The sequence below is a fragment of the Balaenoptera borealis genome (assembly GCF_965194805.1).
Source record: "Balaenoptera borealis genome assembly, chromosome: X".
In the NCBI taxonomy this organism is placed as follows: domain Eukaryota; kingdom Metazoa; phylum Chordata; class Mammalia; order Artiodactyla; family Balaenopteridae; genus Balaenoptera; species Balaenoptera borealis.
In genome coordinates this window covers 60,434,365-60,454,439 of record NC_138881.1, presented here as the reverse complement: position 1 = coordinate 60,454,439, position 20,075 = coordinate 60,434,365, and the positions used below count along the sequence as shown (strand labels likewise).

Below are 20,075 nucleotides of genomic sequence, written 5' to 3'. Positions count from 1 at the left end.
AAATATTCCATGCAAATGGTAACCAAAAAGAGCTGAGGTTGGCTATACTAATATCAGACAAAATAGACTTTACGTCAAAAATTGTTACAAGAGACAAAGACATTATATATTGATAAAAGGATCAATTAATCAGGAATATATAAAAATTATAAACCTATTTATACTATACAACAGAGCCCCAAAGTGTAGAAAGCAAACATTTACAGAATTGAGAAGAAAAATAGACAGTTCTAATGTAATAGTTGGAGACTTCAAATACCACTTTCAATAATAGTTAGAACATCTAGACATAAGGGCAATAAGGAAATAGAGAACTTGAACAGCAATTATAAACCAATTAGACCAGAAAGATACGTAGAGAGAACATTCCCCCCAACAACAGCAGAATGCACATTCTTTTCAAGTGGACATAGAACATTCCCCAGGATTGACCATATGTTAGGCCACAAAACAAGTTTCGATACATTTAAGAAGATTGAAATCATTCAAACTGTCTTTTCTAACCACAATTGAATAAAGCTAAAAGAAAAACAACAGAGGGGAAAGTGAGAAGTTCAAAAATATGTGGAAATTAAGCAACACACTCTTAAAACAACTAATGGATCAAAGAAGAAAACACAGTAGAAATGAGAAAATACTTTGCAATGAATGAAAATGAAAACACAACATACAAAACTCATGAGATGCAGCAAGAGCCATAATCAGAGGGAAATTTATACCTGTAAATGCCTACATTAAAAAGAAGATCTCAAATCAATGAACTACTTTTACATCTTGAAGAACTAGAAAAAGAAGAGATAACTAAATCCAAAGCTAGCAGAAGAAAGGAAACAACAAAGATTAGAATAGAGATAAATGAAATAGAGAAGAGAAAAACAGTACAGAGAATGAACAAACCCAAAAGTTGGTTCTTTGAAAAGAGGAACAATGACTTCCCTGGTGGTGCAGTGGTTGAGAATCCGCCTGCCAATGCAGGGGACATGGGTTCAAACCCTGGTCCGGGAAGATCCCACATGCCACAGAGCAGCAAAGCCCATGCGCCACAACTACTGAGCCTGTGCTCTAGAGCCCATGAGCCATAACTACTGAGCCCATGTGCCACAACTACTGAAGCCCATGCACCTAGAGCCCATGCTCTGCAGCAAGAGAAGTCACCGCAATGAGAAGCCCGCACACTGCAACAAAGAGTAGCCCCCACTCACTACAACTAGAGAAAGCCCACGCACAGCAACATAGCCAAAAATAAATAAATGAATTTTTTTTTTAAAAAAAAGAGCAACAAAATTGACAAACCTTTAGCTAGACTGATAAAGAAAAAAGAGGGAGAGAGAGAAGACACAAATAACTAAATTCAGAAATCAACAGAAGGACATTGGGACTTCCCTGGTGGTCCAGTGGTTAAGAATCTGCCTTACAATGCAGGGGACACAGGTTCAATCCCTGGTCAGGGAATTAAGATCCCACAGGCCGTGGGGCAACTAGGCCCAAGCACCACAACTACTGAGCCCATGTACCACAACTAGAGAGCCCACATGCCGCAACTACAGAGCCCACACGCTCTGGAGCCCACATGCCACAACTAGAGAGCATGCGTGTCACAACTACTAGACCCACACACTCTGGAGGCCATGTGCCACAACTAGAGAGAAGCCTCGCATGCCACAACTAGAGAGAAGCCCGTGCGCCACAACGAAGAGCCCACACGCTTCAACGAAAGATCCCACATGCGGCAACTAAGACCCAGTGCAGCCATAAGTAAATAAATAAATAAATAAATGAAGGACATTACTGCCAAACTTACAGAGACTTTTTTTAAGATTATAAGAGAATGCAACTAACAATTGTATACTAACAAATTAGATAGCCTAGATGACATGGACAAATTCTAGAAATAAAAAAGTTACCAGAACTGACTCAAGAAGAAACATAGCATCTCAATAGATCTGTAACAAGTAAAATATTTAAATTGAATTAGTAATGAAGAACCTCCCAACAAAGAAAAGTCACAACCAGATGGCTTCACTGGTGAGTTTTACAAAACATTTAAAGAATTAATACCAATTTGCCTCAAACTTTTCCAGATAACTGAATAAGATTGAACACTTCCCAACTCATGCTAAGAGACCACCAGTGCCCTGATACCAAAGCCAGATAAAGACCTAACAAGAAAAGAAAATTACAGCCCAAAATATCTTATGATTATAGATGCAAAAATCCTTTAACAAAATACTAGGAAACTGAATTCAACTGCATATTAAAATGACCAAGGGGAATTTAACCCAGGTATGCAAGGATGGTTCAACATAAGAAAATCAATCAATATAATACATCACATTAATATAACAAAGGGGAAAAGCTACATGATCATCTCAATTGATGCAGAAAAGGCATTTGACAAAATCCAACACCCACTTATGATAAAAGCATTCAGAATGCTAGGAATAAACAGAAACTCCTCAACATGATAAAGGGCATTTACGAAAAACCTACAGCTAACATAGTCAATGGTAAAAGATGAACACTTTCCCTCTAAGATCAGGAATAAGACAAGACACCCACTTTTACCACTGCTATTATATGTTATACTAGAATTTCTAGCCAGAGCAATTAGACAAGAAAAAAGGAAATAAAAGGCATTAAGATTGGAATGCAAGTAATAAAACTCTCCCTATTCACAGATGACGTGATTGTACATATAGAAGATTCCAAAGAATCCACATGAAAGCTACTAGAGCTAATGAACAAACTCAGCAATTTTGCCGGTTGCAATACACACACAAAATCAAATGTGTTTTTATACACCAGCAATAAACAATCCAAATATTTTTAAGAAAGCAATTCCATATAGCATCCCAAAGAATAAAGTACCCAAGAATAAATTTAATCAAGGAGATGAAAGACTGGTACACTGAAAACTACAAAATATTTGCTGAAGGAAATTAAAGAAGACCTAAATAAGTGGAACAGCATCCTGTATTCACAGATTATAAGGCTTAATATTGTTGATATGTCAGTACTGCCCAAAGCAGCCTATAGATTCACTATAATGCCTATCAAAATCCCAACAGCCTTTTTTGCAGAAATGAAAAGGCCAATCCTCAAATTCATATGGAATTTCAAGAGGCCCCAAATAACCAAAACAATCTTGAAAAAGAACAAAGTTAGAGGACTCACTTCCCAATTTCAAAACTTACTACAGTGCTACAGTAATCAAAACAGTGTGGTATTGGCAGAAGGACAGACATATAGACCAATGATATAGAATTGTAAGTCCAGAAATAAACCCATACATCTATGGCCAATTGATTTTCAACAAAGGTGCCAAATTCATTTAATGGGGAAAGAAAGAACTCTTCAACAAATGGTGCTTGGACAACTGGATATCCACATGCAAGACAATGAAGTTGGACTCCCTACCACACAACATATACAAAAATTAACTCAAAACAGATCACCAATCTAAATATAAGACCTAAAACCATAAAATTCTTGAAGAAAACATAAAACATAAATCTTCATGACCTTGGAATTGGCAGTGGATTCTTAGACATGACAACAAGAGAAAAATAGATGAATTTGACTTATCAAAATTTAAAACTATTGTGGATCAAAGTACATTATCAAGAAAGTGAAAAGAAAATCTATAGAATGGGAGAAAATATTTGCAAATCATCTAATAAGGATTTAATATTCATAATATATAAAGAACTCCTAAGCTCAACAAGAAGACAAATAACCCATTTTAAAAATTGGTGGGCTGGGTGCGGAGCGGCGAGGTGAGGGGATCATGCTGCAGGGACAGCAGGCCTGCCCCGGCGGCTGCCACAGGTCAGACGCAGGGAGCACCCTCTGGCCAGCGGACAAAGGGTTAACGCGCCGGCGGTGACCGCAGGCCGGATGTGAGAACCTCGGCGCAGCGTCCGCGCTGCAGGTGCGCCCGGGTGGGCGGAGCGAGCCGGCTGGCAGGGACCTGACCGACCGGCCGAGGCTCCCCTTCCCCTGCAGGGGTCGCTCGGCTCCCTCCGCAGGCACCCTCTTTTCTAACTTGAGGGCAACCGGTGGTGCCTGTGGACCGAGGGAGAGCCTGGCTCCGCAGTGCTGGGAGCGGCAGTTACTCTCACCAATTAGGGCGTGGGGGCGCGTGTGGCATGGACGCGCTGACGCAGGTGACCAATGGGATTTGGGGTCAGGGGTGGGCCATGTGGAGTGGGCATGGTCGTAGTCTGGAGCCACGGTTTCTAGTGAGGCAACGGCCAGAGCTGCATGTAGAGCTAAGCTGAGCGGCGGTGGAGTGCTTCTCTGCCCCCGTGTAGAAGAGCCTACCAATGCTTTCTCATTTGGATCCAGGCTCCAATTCGGGAGTCTGGTAGCTGGATCCCCTAGGAAGAGAAGTTCTCAAGCAGTAAGAAGAAAGCCTTTCAATTTGGAACACTTCTTTGCAGCTGGAAATGGGGAATGGACTGTCAGACCAGAGTTCGATCCTGTCCAGCCTGCCTTCATTTCAGTCCTTCTACATTGTCATTCTGGGTTTGGACTCTGCTGGAAAGACAACTGTGTTATACAGGCTGCAGTTCACTGAATTTGTAAATACCGTACCTACCAAAGGATTTAACACGGGAAAAATTAAGGTAACCTTGGGAAATTCTAAAACAGTCACTTTTCACTTCTGGGATGTAGGTCGTCAGGAGAAATTAAGGCCACTGTGCAAGTCATATACCAGATGCACAGATGGCATTGTATTTGTTGTGGACTCTGTTGATGTTGAAAGGATGGAAGAAGCCAAAACTGAACTTCATAAAATAACTAGGATATCAGAAAATCAAGGAGTCCCTGTGCTTATAGTTGCTAACAAACAAGACCTGAGGAACTCATTGTCTCTCTCAGAAATTGAGAAATTGTTAGCAATGGGTGAACTGAGCTCATCAACTCCCTGGCATTTGCAGCCCACCTGTGCAATCATAGGCGATGGACTGAAGGAAGGACTTGAGAAACTACATGATATGATAATGAAAAGAAGAAAAATGTTGCAGCAGCAGAAAAAGAAAAGATGAATGGTGATAACCTTTTAGGTCTGTGTGGAGTAGGTTTTCTGTGGTCTGATTTTGACAGATGGAAGAGTGTCTACAGCCTGGTTTGCCTGCCTGCCCTCCTGGATGCTGTTAAAGCTTTGTTTTGTTGAACAATCAGATGTCCAACTCTGTTGCCTTGTGGAAGATGAGTAAATGCAGTGCTTCTTAAAATGGCCTCTTCTTCCTACCCCACAAATCTTTTGGTACTACCATTTTGGAAGCCAAGCAAAGATAGAAAATTGACCAGAAAACAGCTGTAGAAATGTGACCTGAAGTTAGTGAAATAAAACTTTGAAGAGTGTCTGCTAAAAAAAAAAAAAAATTGGCAATGCACAGAAATCTCTTGCATTCCTATACACTAATGATGAAAAATCTGAAAGAGAAATTAAGGAAACACTCCCATATACCATTGCAACAAAGAGAATAAAATACCTAGGAATAAACCTACCTAAGGAGACAAAAGACCTGTATGCAGAAAACTAAGACACTGATGAAAGAAATTAAAGATGATACAAACAGATCAAGAGATATACCATGTTCTTGGATTGGAAGAATCAACGTTGTGAAAATGACTATACTACCCAAAGCAATCTATAGATTTAATGCAATCCCTATCAAACTACCAATGGCATTTTTCACAGAACTAGAACAAAAAAGTTCACAATTTGTATGGAAACACAAAAGACCCAGAATAGCAAAAGCAATCTTGAGAAAGAAAAATGGAGCTGGAAGAATCAGGCTCCCTGACTTCAGACTATACTACAAAGCTACAGTAATCAAGACAGTATAGTACTGGCGCAAAAACAGAAATATAGATCAATGGAACAGGATAGAAAGCCCAGAGATAAACCCATGCACATATGGTCACCTTATTTTTGATAAAGGAGGCCAGAGTATACAATGGAGAAAAGACAGCCTCTTCAATAAGTGGTGCTGGGAAAACTGGACCACTACATGTAAAAGAATGAAATTAGACCACTCCCTAACACCATACACAAAAATAAACTGAAAATGGATTAAAGACCTAAATGTAAGGCCAGACACTATAAAACTCTTAGAGGAAAACATAGGCAGAACACTCTATGACATAAATCACAGCAAGATCCTTTTTGACCCACCTCCTAGAGCAATGGAAATAAAAACAAAAATAAACAAATGGGACCTAATGAAACTTAAAACCTTTTACACAGCAAAGGAAACCATAAACAAGAGGAAAAGACGACCCTCAGAATGGGATAAAATATTTGCAGATGAAGCAACTGACAAAGGATTAATCTCCAAAATTTACAAGCAGCTCATGCAGCTCAATATCAAAAAAACAAACAACCCAATCCAAAAATGGGCAGAAGACCTAAATAGACATTTCTCCAAAGAAGATATACAGATAGCCAACAAACACATGAAAGAATGCTCAACATCACTAATCATTAGAGAAATGCAAATCAAAACTACAGTGAGGTCTCACCTCACACCAATCATAATGGCCGTCATCAAAAAATCTGTAAACAATAAATGCTGGAGAGGGTGTGGAGAAAAGGGAAACTTCTTGCACTGTTGGTGGAAATGTAAATTGATACAGCCACTGTGGAGAACAGTATGGAGGTTCCTTAAAAAACTAAAACTAGAACTACCATACGACCCAGCAATCCCACTACTGGGCATATACCCTGAGAAAACCATAATTCAAAAAGAGTCATGTACCACAATGTTCACTGAAGCTCTTTTTACAATAGCCAGGACATGGAAACAACCTAAGTGTCCATCAACAGATGAATGGATAAAGAAGATGTGGCATATATATACAATGGAATATTACTCAGCCATAAAAGAAACGAAATTGAGTTATTTGTAGTGAGGTGGATGGACCTAGAGTCTGTCATACAGAGTGAAGTAAGTCAAAAAGAGAAAAACAAATACCGTATGCTAGCACATATATATGGAATCTAAAAAAAAAATGGTTCTGAAGAACCTAGGGGCAGGACAGGAATGAAGACACAGATGTAGAGAATGGACTTGAGGACATGGGGAGGGGGAAGGGTAAGCTGGGACGAAGTGAGAGAGTGGCATGGACTTATATATACTACCAAATGTAAAATAGGTAACTAGTGGGAAGCAGCTGCATAGCACAGGGAGATCAGCTCAGTGCTTTGTGACCACCTAGAGGGGTGGGATAGGGAGGGTGGGAGGGAGATACAAGAGGGAGGAGATATGGGGAAATATGTATATGTATAGCTGATTCTCTTTGTTGTAAAGCAGAAACTAACACACCATTGTAAAGCAATTATACTCCAATAAAGATGTTAAAAAAAATTGGCAAAGGATTTAAATAGACATTTCTCCAGAGAAAATTTACAAATGGCCAATGAGCACATGGAAAGATGCTCAACGTCATTAGTTATTAGGGAACTGCAAATAAAAACCTCAATGAGAAACCACTTTATACCTACTGGGATAACTATAATTTTTAAAATGAAAATAGCAGGTGTTACTGGGGATGTGGAGGAATTGGAACTCTTGTAAATTGCCACTGGGAATGTAAAATGGCACAGCCACTGTGGATAATAGTTTGGTGGTTTCTCAAAAAGTTCAGTATAGAATTACCATATGACCCAGCAGTTACACTCCAAGTTATATACCCCAAAGAACTGAAAACAGGGACTTAAACAGATACTTGTATTCAGTGTTTACTGTAGCATTATTCACAATAGGCAAAAGGTGAAATAACTCAAATGTCCATCAGTAGGTGAATGGATAAACAAAATGTGGTATATCCACACAATGAAATACTATTTGGCCATGAAAAGAAATGATGTTCTGATATAAGCTACGACATGGATGAACCTTGAAAGCATTATGCCAAGTGAAATAATCCAGACACAAAAGGACAAATATTATATAGTTCCACTTACACAAAATATCTACAATAGGCAAATTCATATAGACAGAAAGTAGGTTAGAAGTTACCAGGAATTGGGGGAAGGGGGAATGGGGAGTTATTGCTTAATGGGTACAGAATTTCTATTTGGGGTGATAGAAAAGTTTTGGAAATAGATAGTGGTGATGATTGCACAGTATTGTGAATGTACTTAATACACTGAATATTATACTTAAAATGGTTGCAATGGAATATTTTATGTTTTATATACTTTATCACAATGATATTAAAATTTTAAAGATAAAGGTAGACCATATCATGGACCACAATAGAAATCTCAGCAAATTTAAAAGAAGGAAATCAAACAGGGTATATTTTCTGACCAAAACAGAATCAAACAAATTAATAAAAGATAGTAGGATAATCTCCAAGTATTTAGATACTTAAAGAACACACTTCTGAATAATCCATTTGTCAACAAGCAAATTTCATGGAGAATCAAAAATTACATTAAAATGATTTAAAATGAAAATACAACATATCAAAATTTGTGGGACACAGCTAAATCAGTGCTGAGAGGGGAATTTACAGCACCAAATCTTTAAAAAAAAAGGATAATCTCAAATCAATAATTTAAGCTGCCACCTTAACATACTAGGAAGAGCAAATTAAATGAAACTGAAAACAATAATAATATAGAAAATGAAACAGAAAGGTGGTTCTCTGAAAACGTCAGTAAAATTGACAAATCTTTAGCAGGACTGACAAATTTAAAAACGGAGAAGACATAAATTGCCAAAATCAAGAGTGAAGTGGGGTATCACCACAAACCCTACAGACATCAAAAGGGTAATAACAGAATACATCTAACAACTCTACACACATAAACTTGACAAGTTAAATAAAATGAACTGCTTCCTCAAAAACCACATACTACTGCAACTCGCCAAATATGAAATTATTTGAATAACCTATAACTATTAAGGAAATTGAATTTGTATTTGAAAACTCCCAAAAAAGAACTCTCCAGGCCTAGATGGTTTCACTGGAGGATTCTACCAAATGTTTAAAGAAGAATTCAAACCAAATCTATACAGTCTTTCCAGAAAATAGAAGAGGAAGAAACACTTCACAACTCATTTCATTAAACCAGTGTTATCCTGATACCAAAACCAGACAAAGACAGTACAAAAAAAGGAAAACTACAGACCAGTATCTCTGCTCTGTGCATTCCATAGCTGAAAGACATAGCAAGCAGCATCTGAGGAGCATACAAAACAAAAAGGAAAAAATAAAACTGTCCCTATTTGCAAATGACATTATTGTCTACAATACAATCCCAAGGAATCTACAAAAACCTCCTAGAACTAATAAATGTTTTCAACAAGGTCTCAGGATACAAGATTGACATACAAAAATCAATTGTATTTCTATGTACTATCCATGAGCACATGGAAACCAAAATTTAAAATACAATGCAATTTATAATCAGCTTTTAAAAAATGAAATACTTAGGTGTAAATCTAACAAAATATATACCAGACTTGTATGTTAAAACTGCAAAACCCTGATGAAAGAAATCAAAGATCTAAGTTCATGCAGAGACATACCGTGTTCATGGATTAGAAGACTCCACGTAGTAAAGACGTCAATTCTTTCCAGATTTATGTACAAGTTTAAAATAATTCCTATCAAAATTCCAGTATGTTTTTTGAAAATATAGACAAGATTATTATAAAATTTATATGGAAAAACAAAGGAACTAGAATAGCTAAAACAACTTTATGAAAGAAGGATGAAGTGGGAGGAATCACTTTACCAATTTTAAGACTTAATATATAGGTACAGTAATCAAGACTGTGTGGTATTGGCAAAGGAATAAACACATCAAAGAACAGAATAGAGATCCCAGAAACAGACCCGCACAAATACAGCCAACTGATTTTTGACTAAGGTCCAAAAGCAATTCAATGGAGGAAAGACAGCCTTTTCAATAAATAGTGCTGGAGCAGTTGAACTTCCATCAGCAAATTGGTAAATTTAGTTTAAGAAAAAGTAGAAATCTATTTTACTGTTTTTGCAGCTTCTCTGTAGATTTGAAAATTTTCAAAATAAAAAAATTGGGGAAGAGACATATAAAATATAGTGCAATTATATTAATTTACAGTGGAAGATATACCTGTTGGGTAACCACAATAGTCTTATCTACTCCAAGGGCATTTCTTTCCCAGGATCAAGGGAGCTAGGAAACTGAATTAGTAAATCAGAAGGTTACTTGATGAGCATGGAATCAGAGTGAAGGAAGTGACTGTTTCATAATTGAGTCTTCATCCTTAGGGACCACAACATGTGTGTCTGTCATATACGTGGTCTACCCAGCTCCCTCTGCTCTCCAGCCACTGCACAAATGTACACACTTCCCTCTCCCATCCCTTCCTGTCCCTCTGCATAGTGAGGAGTGGGGGGTGCTGGACAAACAGTAACATATCTTCACTCTCTAATCCCTCTTTTTCAAATAACTCGTACACCACCTTTCTGTAGCACATTATTCTTCAGACAGTTTACAGTAAAACTGATTAGATTGCAGCTTTCTTCGAGTACATTCCAGTCTTGCAGATATGCCCTGATCACCTTGATTACACTTGGATATTTCCCAAGTCTCCATCAGCAACACATCTACAACCATGTCTTTGTGTTATTTCACTCTCAGAATCATTCTGAGCCTATCTCCAAATTCCTGGGTCACCTTACTGCAGCCTAGACTCTGACTACACTTATTTCTTTAGTTTGATTTATTTTGCCAAGGTCCCATCATAGACAGATTTTTTTTCAAGGTGTTGACAATATTACTGCTTCTTTTGGTGTCTTTGCTACTGCTCTACAAATGTATTTTTACAAACAGTATGAGCTAAAGAAGGTATAATAGATGAAATGATAAAATTAGATTATATATATATATATATATGAAAGTGCTTTGAAAGTTAAAAGCACTGAACAAGTGTAAGAGATGATTATTGCTATAATTTAATAGGTAAAGCCACTGGCTGCTTCAGGCCAGACCTCATAGGATACTCCAGCCGGTCTGCTCTGTAGTTTTTCCACCTCACGTTTCTCTCCCATTTTCAGTCACGTGATGAGTAAGTCTCTGGGGAATGAATCATGCTGCCAAAGCCACAGAGACTGATTTATAAAGCAGACCTCAAGGTGGTCATTTATAATGAGCAGTATATTAGGCAAGACAAGACTTTCATCAACAGCATAAAGGCCCTCCTGGCTGGTGGGTCGTCCCAGTCAAGAAACCAGTTATACACCATAAAGCTGCTCAGCAAACACCTAATTAGAACAAAAGGAATTGGATAGTCTCCAGAGTTTTGTTCTTCTTTTAATCAAGCCTAGGTACCTGAGAAATTGCCCTTCTCCATACTAGGAATAGTTCTGTCTACAGAAGCAAAGACGCCATTGTCCAAAAATAGACAGTCCTCTCCATGGTCGTTCCTGGAGATGCACTGACAGATATTCTCTCGTTCACCCATCTCACTTTGCCAGTCATCTAAGTACCTGTCTTTACAACATTACCTCGAGACAATCATGTTACAATTTCTGACATTACAGTTTACCTTAACATTAGTAACATTTTAGGGTGGTCATTTCTTGACACCTTAATATCTCCGTTTCCCAATATACAAGGGGTTACCATGGCAGGCAGGCCCCATTGTTTACCACTTCAAAATGTGCTCATCCAGCAGTGCCACAAAGAAACTTATGCTTCACTTCTTAAACTTTTTCATCTTTTTCCCCATCTGCCAAATAACCAAAGTGCACTCTAGTGCCTTTAGGATATTACCAAAAGCTAATCTGCTGCTTTAGTGCAAAAGTGTGGGTGCTACCTGAAGGCAAAAAGGAATACCTGCAGGTCTGTACCCAGCACCAACTGTTTGGGAACCAGAAATCTAGTCTGCTAAAGTTCAAAGGGAATGGAGAAACCTGAAGCTTAGAAAAGGTAAATGATTCAGTAAAATAGTATATATGAAATTCCTAGCACAGGCCCTCAATAATAGTTAGGAAAAAGAAATGAGCAAATTGTCCAAGGTCTCCCAAATAGTGAGTGGTAGGGCCAAAACTCCTCACGTAGTTGTTTCCCCACTAACACAGTGCCTCAAAAGTCATCTTGAAAAATATTTTGCTTTCCATCCTACTTTTCAGAAGTATTTTGTGGGGAAGAGCAGAGAGAAGCATCTGCTTGTATTTCATTGTAGACTGGAACTTGTTGACTTCAGCGTCAGAGTAACTTTCTCTGAAGCCTTCCCTGAGCCCCTTCTTCTGAGCCCCAGCGCCCTTTGATTAAATTCTGCCTTTTATCATCACTTGCACTTCCTTCTCTCCTATTTCTGGCCTCCTGAATATAAACTCTTGAAGTGTCCACTCACTCATCTTTAAACGCCTCACAGTGAGGCCCAGTGTAGAGTCTGGCACATAGTAAGTACTCAACAAATTTCTGGTAATTTGAATTGAGTTCCATTAGCTGCAGCTTCTGTGATTCTCCATGATTTTTTTCCTGAGCCCCCTGTCTCCTGTCTCGATTCCTTTTAATAGTTTATACTACGAGCTGGGTGAAACTAGTTATGCTATCCTCAAGATTCCATGGAACTCTTTTCAAAATCTTTTCCTCCATTTTTCTTCACAACTCCATTTTGGTGAACTCTGCTTCCATCACCCCTTTCATTCATTCATTCGCTCATTCACTCACTCACAAATGCACAGTGAAGTAGACAGAGGGGCCCTACCTTTTAGAACTTGTAATCTCCTGGGAGATCAGCAGTAAACAAATAATAAAATAATTACAGATTGTGATAAGTGCTAAGGAAATAAACAGACGATGCCGAGATCAGGACTGACCTCTCTGAGGGGATCAAATCTAGGTCTGAAGTACCAAAGCCATGAAGAACCCAGCCAGACAAAGCTGCATTCCAGGGAACAGCATGTGAAAAGGTAGGAAAGAGCTGGATATGCTCAAGAAAAAGCAGAAAGGTTGTGCGACTGGGGTGTATTGAGTGAGGTGCGGGGGGTGGGATGAGGTCAGAGAGGCAGGCAGGAGCCACGTTATGTAGGAGACTTGTAGGCTGAAGTAAGGAGTGTAATCTGACTCTAACTGTAGTGGGGGTCAAAGAGTTTTTAAGCAGAGGAGTAACATAAGCGAATTGACATTTTTAGAAGATAGTGCTGACTGTTGTGTGGAGGCCACATAGTGTGGGGACAAGAGAGGGTGCAGAGACCACTGTCCAGGCTGATACACTGGTCCAGCTGAGGACTGCTGGGGCCTGGACTAGGGTGGTGGCAGTGAAGATGGTATGATTCAAGAGATATTTTTGAAGTAGAATTGAAGGATTCTGGATTTGCTGATAATTTGAATGGGGGACCTCTTTGTTTTACTGTTTAGGAAGGTAAGGCACAGGAAGACTAAGTTGATAGGGAATAATTTTTGTGCTGTAACTGAACCCTGATTTCCTAACTGCTGGTCTCGTGTTCTTTCTCTGCACTACTCTGCTTTTCATAATCTTCAGCAATTCTCACTACCTTTGTGTCTTCTCCCAAATGCAATCATTCACCAAATCCAGCCCCCTCCTTTTCTGTGCCCCCTGAATCTCCTGCCTGCACTTGCCATGCCCATTCTGCTCTGGGTTATAGTGACTGCCTTCTGGCTGGCCTTGCTGCCTCCTTCCAGCCTTGCAGTGCAGGTCATTTTTCATGGCTTCACTTCAACCGTGTCTCTAATAACTCTCCAGCAACTCCCTACTCATTCAAATGAAAATCCAGACTTTGGGCAGTGGCTTCACAGCACTTCCCCAGCTAGGTCCACCCAACCCTTCCTGTTTGCTCTCGTCTCCCATTATAACCCAGCCCACATCTTCAATTTTAGCCTTTTTGTGGCTACCCCTCCCAGCTCTGAGCTATTAGGCCAGCTGCTTTGTGTATGAAATTCCCCTCTTTTGCTCTTTCTTCTTGACTAGCAAGTCATAGATTTTTCCTGAATCATTTCAGTCATTCATTCTTTATTTCACCAAATAATAATTGAGTACCTCCTTTGGGCCGGACACTACCAGCTACTAGGCATGAAAAAATCAGTAGAGATGGTACCTGCCCTCAAGGAGCTTGCAGTCTGTTGGGGGAGGCAGATCTGTAATGAAATAATCACGATGTGTTGTATTAAGTGGCCCAGGGGCTATAGATACAGAATGCTGGAGCTACACACAAGAAGTAGCAACAAACCCTACTGAGGGAAACAAGAAAGGCTTCACAGAGGAGGTGGCATTTGAATTGAGTAGAAAGGTATACAAGTATTTTTGCAGGTGAAGAGAGAGAGTAAGGGCATTCCTGGAAGAAAGAATCCGTTGTTATTTGATAATCATAATAGCTAGCAGGTACTGCTTTTTCAGGTATATGTATACTTGTGATAGGGCGGAATATGCTGGGATTATAGTGAGAGGTTCAGTATGGCTGGAGTATGGGACACATAGAAAAGCATATTGGAAAATGAGAATAGGAGAGATTGGGACAAGATTCTACAAGCAGTAGGAGCCAGGAGAGATCTTTTTTTTTTTTTAATTTACTTTTTGGCTGTGTTGGGTCTTCATTGCTGCGTGCAGGCTTTCTCTAGTTGCAGCGAGTGGGGGCTACTCTTTGCTGTGATGCACAGACTTCTCATTGTCGTGGCTCCTCTTGTTTCAGAGCACAGGCTCTAGGCACGCGGGCTTCAGTAGTTGTGGCTCACGGGCTCTAGAGCACAGGCTCAGTAGTTGTGGCACACGGGCTTAGTTGCTCTGCAGCATGTGGGATCTTCCCAGACCAGGGCTCAAACCCATGTCCCCTGCATTGGCAGGCAGATTCTTAACCACTGCACCACCAGGGAAGTCCCCAGGAGAGATATTTAAAAGAGGGAGTGTCATGATCAGTTTTGGAACTGTGGCAGCTACAGTTGGTACACAGGTTATAGAACCATGGAGGTGATTACAGAGGTCCCGTGAGAGATGAAGGCTTCAACCAAGGTGAAGGCAGAGGGAACAGAGAAGAGGACATATCTACACTAAGCCTGACAGGGTTGGGAGTCTGATTGGACATAGTGGAGTGGGAAAAAGCAGAATCAGGAGATGACTCCAAGATTTCTAACAGGATACCATTAAGTGGGATAGAGAACAGAAGAGGAGGAAAGGGTTTAAGACAGAAGATCAGGAGTTTATTTCGAGCAATTTGAGTTTGAGTCACCAATCAACATACGAGTAGAAAAGTCCAGGAAGCAAATGAGTACAAAAGTGTGGTGCTCAGAAGAAAGCTCGCCACTCACAGCATCTAAAAATTCATCCATTCTCTAAGCGCTATATCTCTTCCTATGTATTCTGAGTGTTATGCTAATTGTACACTTGTCTACCCTAAAAATCAGGGGTCCTCCTCAGTATGAAGCTTATGTCCTTGCAGTAGCCTACAAGACCCAGCATGATCTGCCCTCTATCACCTCTCTGACCTCATTTCCTACTGCTCTGTCCTCCACCACACTACTGTCCTACTTGCTGTTCTTAGAAGGTATCAGGCACAAGGCACACTCCCACTTCAATATTTTGCACTGGATGTTTCCTCTGCTTAGAATGCTTTACTGTGGATGTTAACATGACTAACTCCTTCAAGTCTTTGCTCAGTTGCAACTTTTTCAATGAGACTTACCCTGACCACCATATTTAATACTATAGCTGCCCATCCCCCCTCCCTGACCACTCACACTTTTCTTTCACCAATAGCACTAATCATCTGCTAACATACAGTGTAATTTACTTATGTATTATGTTTATTGTTTATCAACTCTGTCTCTCCTCTAGAATGTAAACTTCTTGAGGGCAGAGATTTTTTTCTTTTATTCACTAATATATGTCAAGCACCTAAAACAGTGCTTGGAGCATGATAAACACTCAGTATATATTTATATTTGTTGAATAAATGAATGAGAGTATAGGTTCCTGCATCAGTCTCCCTTCTAAAATTTCTGTTTGCATGGGCCTTGTACCCTCAGGGCCAAATAGAAATATAGGAAGGGGAAATGAGTAGATATAAGAATAACAATGCCATTTGGCAGCCACACATTTCTGGTATATTAAAATAAAGCCTTTCTTAACTGGCCCCTTTCATAGTTTGTATGACTTATTGCTACTGTAGCAAATTACCACGAACTTAGTGGCTTAAAACAGCACAAATTTATTCTCATACAGTTCTGGAGGTTAAAAGTCTAAAATGGGTCACAGGACTACATTCCTTCTGGAGGTTCTAGGGCAGAATCTGTTTTGTTGCCTTTTCCAGCTTCTAGAGGTCTCCCGCATGCCATGGAGGTTCCTTCCTCCATCTTCAAAGTACATCACTCCAACCTCTGCTTCTGTCACCACATCACCTCTCTGTCTGTGTATTTCCTGCTTTCCTATTTCCCTTATGAAGATCCTTGTAATTACATTGAGTTCACCCATATAATCCAGGACAATCTCCCCATCTCAAGATCGTTAATCATGTCTGCAAAGTCCTTTTTGCCATGTAAGTTAGCATATTCACAGATTCTGGGTATTAGGACTTGGACATCTTCAGGGAGCAAGCATACAGACTAAGACACAGATTGACAAGGGTTTGTTCAAAGGTGTAACCTAGTTCTGAAGACACCACACACCCTGGAGACATGTGTAGATTCAAATGTTCTAGAGCAACACTATCCAATAAAACTTTCACAATGATGGAAATGTTCTATATCTGCACTGACCAATACGGTACCCACTAGCCACATGTGGTTACTGAGCACTTGAAATGTGGCTAGTGAGACGGAGGAACTACATTTTTCATTTTATTTTATTTTCACTAATTTACATTTAATAGCCACATGTGGCTAAGTGGTTACAGTATTGGACAACAGAGGCCTGCAGCTGGGGTGAAGGGACAGACAGTAAGGAAAATTTTTTGTCTAAGTTTTAACTTTGAGTAGAATTTAAAAAAAACTACCTCACTGAGATTTTATGACACCTGGTTTGGAGATTGAATATATATTATGTGAATGGCACAAAAAACCACAGGCCACGATTTTTAATTTAAAGTGGACCTAGGTTTGTGATGCCTCAAACACCAGGGAAAATCAAATTGAAAGCTTTCATGGGAGAATGCACTGTTACTCTCGGGCCACATGGAAATCCCACAGAGAGTTCTAACAAACTCCTTCACAATCAAAAGTCACAATTTACACAAGAAAACCAACTTCCAGGAGGAAGCAGTCAACAGGGGGGAAAAAAAAGGTAAAACATAACTAGACCCGCAAAGATTTTAGATATTTACATTATCATATACAGGATATTAAATAGATATGTTAAATACATTTAAGGAAATAAAAAAGTACAGAGCAAAGAGCAAGAGACTATCAAAAATGACCTGCTACCACATAGCACAGGGAGATCAGCTCGGTGCTTTGTGACCACCTAGAGGGGTGGGATAGGGAGGGTGGGAGGGAGGGAGACACAAGAGGGAAGAGATATGGGGATATATGTATATGTATAACTGATTCACTTTGTTATAAAGCAGAAACTAACACACCATTGTAAAGCAATTATACTCCAATAAAGATTTTTTAAAAAATTGACCTGCTAGGTTTGAAAAAGAACTAAATAGAATACCTAGAAATGAAAAATATAATAATTGTTATTAAAAACCGTGATGAAATTTTATGCATCAGTTGAAGAGAAATTAGGAAACTGGAAAATACATCTGAAAAAATCACACAAAATTCAGAAAAGAGGTACAAAGAGATGGAAAATATGAGTGCTTAAGAGATATGGAGGATAAAGCAAAAAGGCCCAATATTAATCTCTTTAGAATTCTACAAAGGAATAATAGAAAAGGGGGAGAACCATTCAGATAAATCATAGCTGGAAATTTTCCAGAATTTTGAAAAACAAAAATCTGCAGGTTTGGGAAAACTAAGAAATTCCAGGCAAGATAAATAAAAAGAAATTAATATCTACATGCATCACAGTCAACTGCAGAACACCAGAGACAAAGATAAGATCTTAAAACAAGCTAGAAGTAAAAGACTGATCACATACAAAAGAACAACAATTAGACCAATAGGTGACTTCTCAACAGCAACATTGGAAGCCATATTAGAATATAATGTTGAAAGTGCTTAGAGAAAATAATTTTCATCTTAAAATTATATATACTGTGGGGCTTCCCTGGTGGCGCAGTGGTTGAGAGTCTGCCTGCCAGTGCAGGGGACGCGGGTTCGGGCCCTGGTCTGGAAGGATCCCACATGCCGCAGAGCAGCTGGGCCCGTGAGCCACAACTACTGAGCCTGCGCATCTGGAGCCTGTGCTCTGCAACAAGAGAGGCCACGATAGTGAGAGGCCCGCGCACTGTGATGAAGAGTGGCCCCCACTTGCCACAACTAGAGAAAGCCCTCACACAGAAATGAAGACCCAACATAGCCAAAAATAAATTAATTAATTAAAAAAAAGAAAAAAAGAAAAAAAATTATATATACTGTGGCCCACTCACTGAGCCGCCACTGAGGACTCAGCAGCCTCCCCCTCGAGCCCCCTCGCTTCCCGATGCTCTGTACCCCCCACCCGCCTTCTCCAGCCACCACCTTCTGCAGGCCATTTCCACCGAGGAAAAGGAATCGTATCGTATGTCCGCTATCCAGAACCTCCACTCTTTTGACCCCTTTGCTGATGCAAGTAAGGGTGATGATCTGCTTCCTGCTGGCACTGAGGATTATATCCATATAAGAATTCAACAGAGAAACGGCAGGAAGACCCTTACTACTGTCCAAGGGATCACTGATGATTACGATAAAAAGAAACTAGTGAAGGCGTTTAAGAAGAAATTTGCCTGCAATGGTACTGTACTTGAGCATCCAGAATATGGAGAAGTAATTCAGCTACAGGGTGACCAGTGCTAGAACATATGCCAGTTCCTCGTAGAGATTGGACTGGCTAAGGACGATCAGCTGAAGGTTCATGGGTTTTAAATGCTTCTGGCTCACTGAAGCTTAAGTGAGGATTTCCTTGCAATGAGCAGAATTTTCCTTCTGTCCCTTGTCACAAGTTTAAAAACCTCACAGCTTGTATAATGTAACCATTTGGGGTCTGCTTTTAACTTGGACTAGTGTAACTCCTTCATGCAATAAGCTGAAAAGAGCCAAAAAAAAATTATATATACTGTGAAACTGTCTTCAGAGAATAAAGGCAACATAAAGGTATTTTAATATAAAAAAATTTTAAAGCGTTTACCACCAACATTTGTCACTGAATAAGGAAAATTATCCAAAAAAGAAGTTCCAAGATGTACAAAAGAACTTTAAGTAGAAAACAAAAGTTAAACATGTGGGTAATATTAATAATTTATAATTTGTGGGATTAAAAGAAGACAAAAAACACAGAATTTAAAGGCTTCACAATAGCAACTCATGTTGTTGAGGATTAGAGTCAAAACATTCTAGGGGTCCCTTTGAGAAGAGGGTACATATGTTAATTAATTCTAGGTTTTATTGAATTAAGTAAGCATGTTAGAATTTCAAAGATAGCCACTAAAAGAAGAGAATAAGAATGAATATCTTCCAAAGTAATAGAAGTGGAAAAGTGGAACAAGAAAAAATCAATTGATTCAAAAGAGGAAAAAACACAGCAAAACTGGAACGCATGGAATAAAATAAGACAATATAAATAAATCCAAATATATAGTTTTTTTCTTAAAATACAGTTTTAGAAATTTAAAAACAGTTTTAAATAACTCTTTGGGTCAAAGAAGAAATCTTAATGGAAATTAGAAAATATTTAGAAATGAGCTTGTATGTTGCACCTAAAGTGGTGGTTACAGGGCTGTTTATAGCCTTAGGAGAGTATATTAAAAAGGAAGAGGGAGTTCCCTGGTGGCCAGGCTTTCACTGCCATGGCCGAGGTTCGATCCCTGGTCGGGGAACTGAGATCCCACAAGATGTTCAGTGTGGCCAAAAAAAAAGGAAGAAAGGCTGAAAGTTAATGAGCTAAGCATTCAACTTAAGAAGTTAGATAATAAACAATAGAATAAATCCAAAGAAAGCAGAAGGAAGGAAATAATAGACA

At 39.3% G+C, this 20,075-nt stretch overlaps 1 protein-coding gene and 3 pseudogenes across 10 annotated transcripts in view; all 4 read left to right on the top strand.

Moving 5' to 3' along the window:
• HDAC8 (histone deacetylase 8) overlaps positions 1-20,075 on the top strand; it is a 244,573-nt gene that overhangs the window by 137,925 nt on the left and 86,573 nt on the right. The gene's annotated exons all lie outside the window — the stretch shown is intronic.
• Positions 1-20,075, top strand: part of LOC309620587 (histone-binding protein RBBP4 pseudogene) — a 258,370-nt pseudogene that overhangs the window by 202,336 nt on the left and 35,959 nt on the right. The window lies entirely within an intron of this gene.
• Positions 4,259-5,701, top strand: LOC309620704 (ADP-ribosylation factor-like protein 4A pseudogene; annotated as a pseudogene). Its single transcript has one exon. The product of its transcript is annotated as an ADP-ribosylation factor-like protein 4A pseudogene (transcript).
• LOC309620759 (eukaryotic translation initiation factor 1 pseudogene) lies at positions 18,227-19,049 on the top strand (annotated as a pseudogene). The gene has a single exon. The product of its transcript is annotated as a eukaryotic translation initiation factor 1 pseudogene (transcript).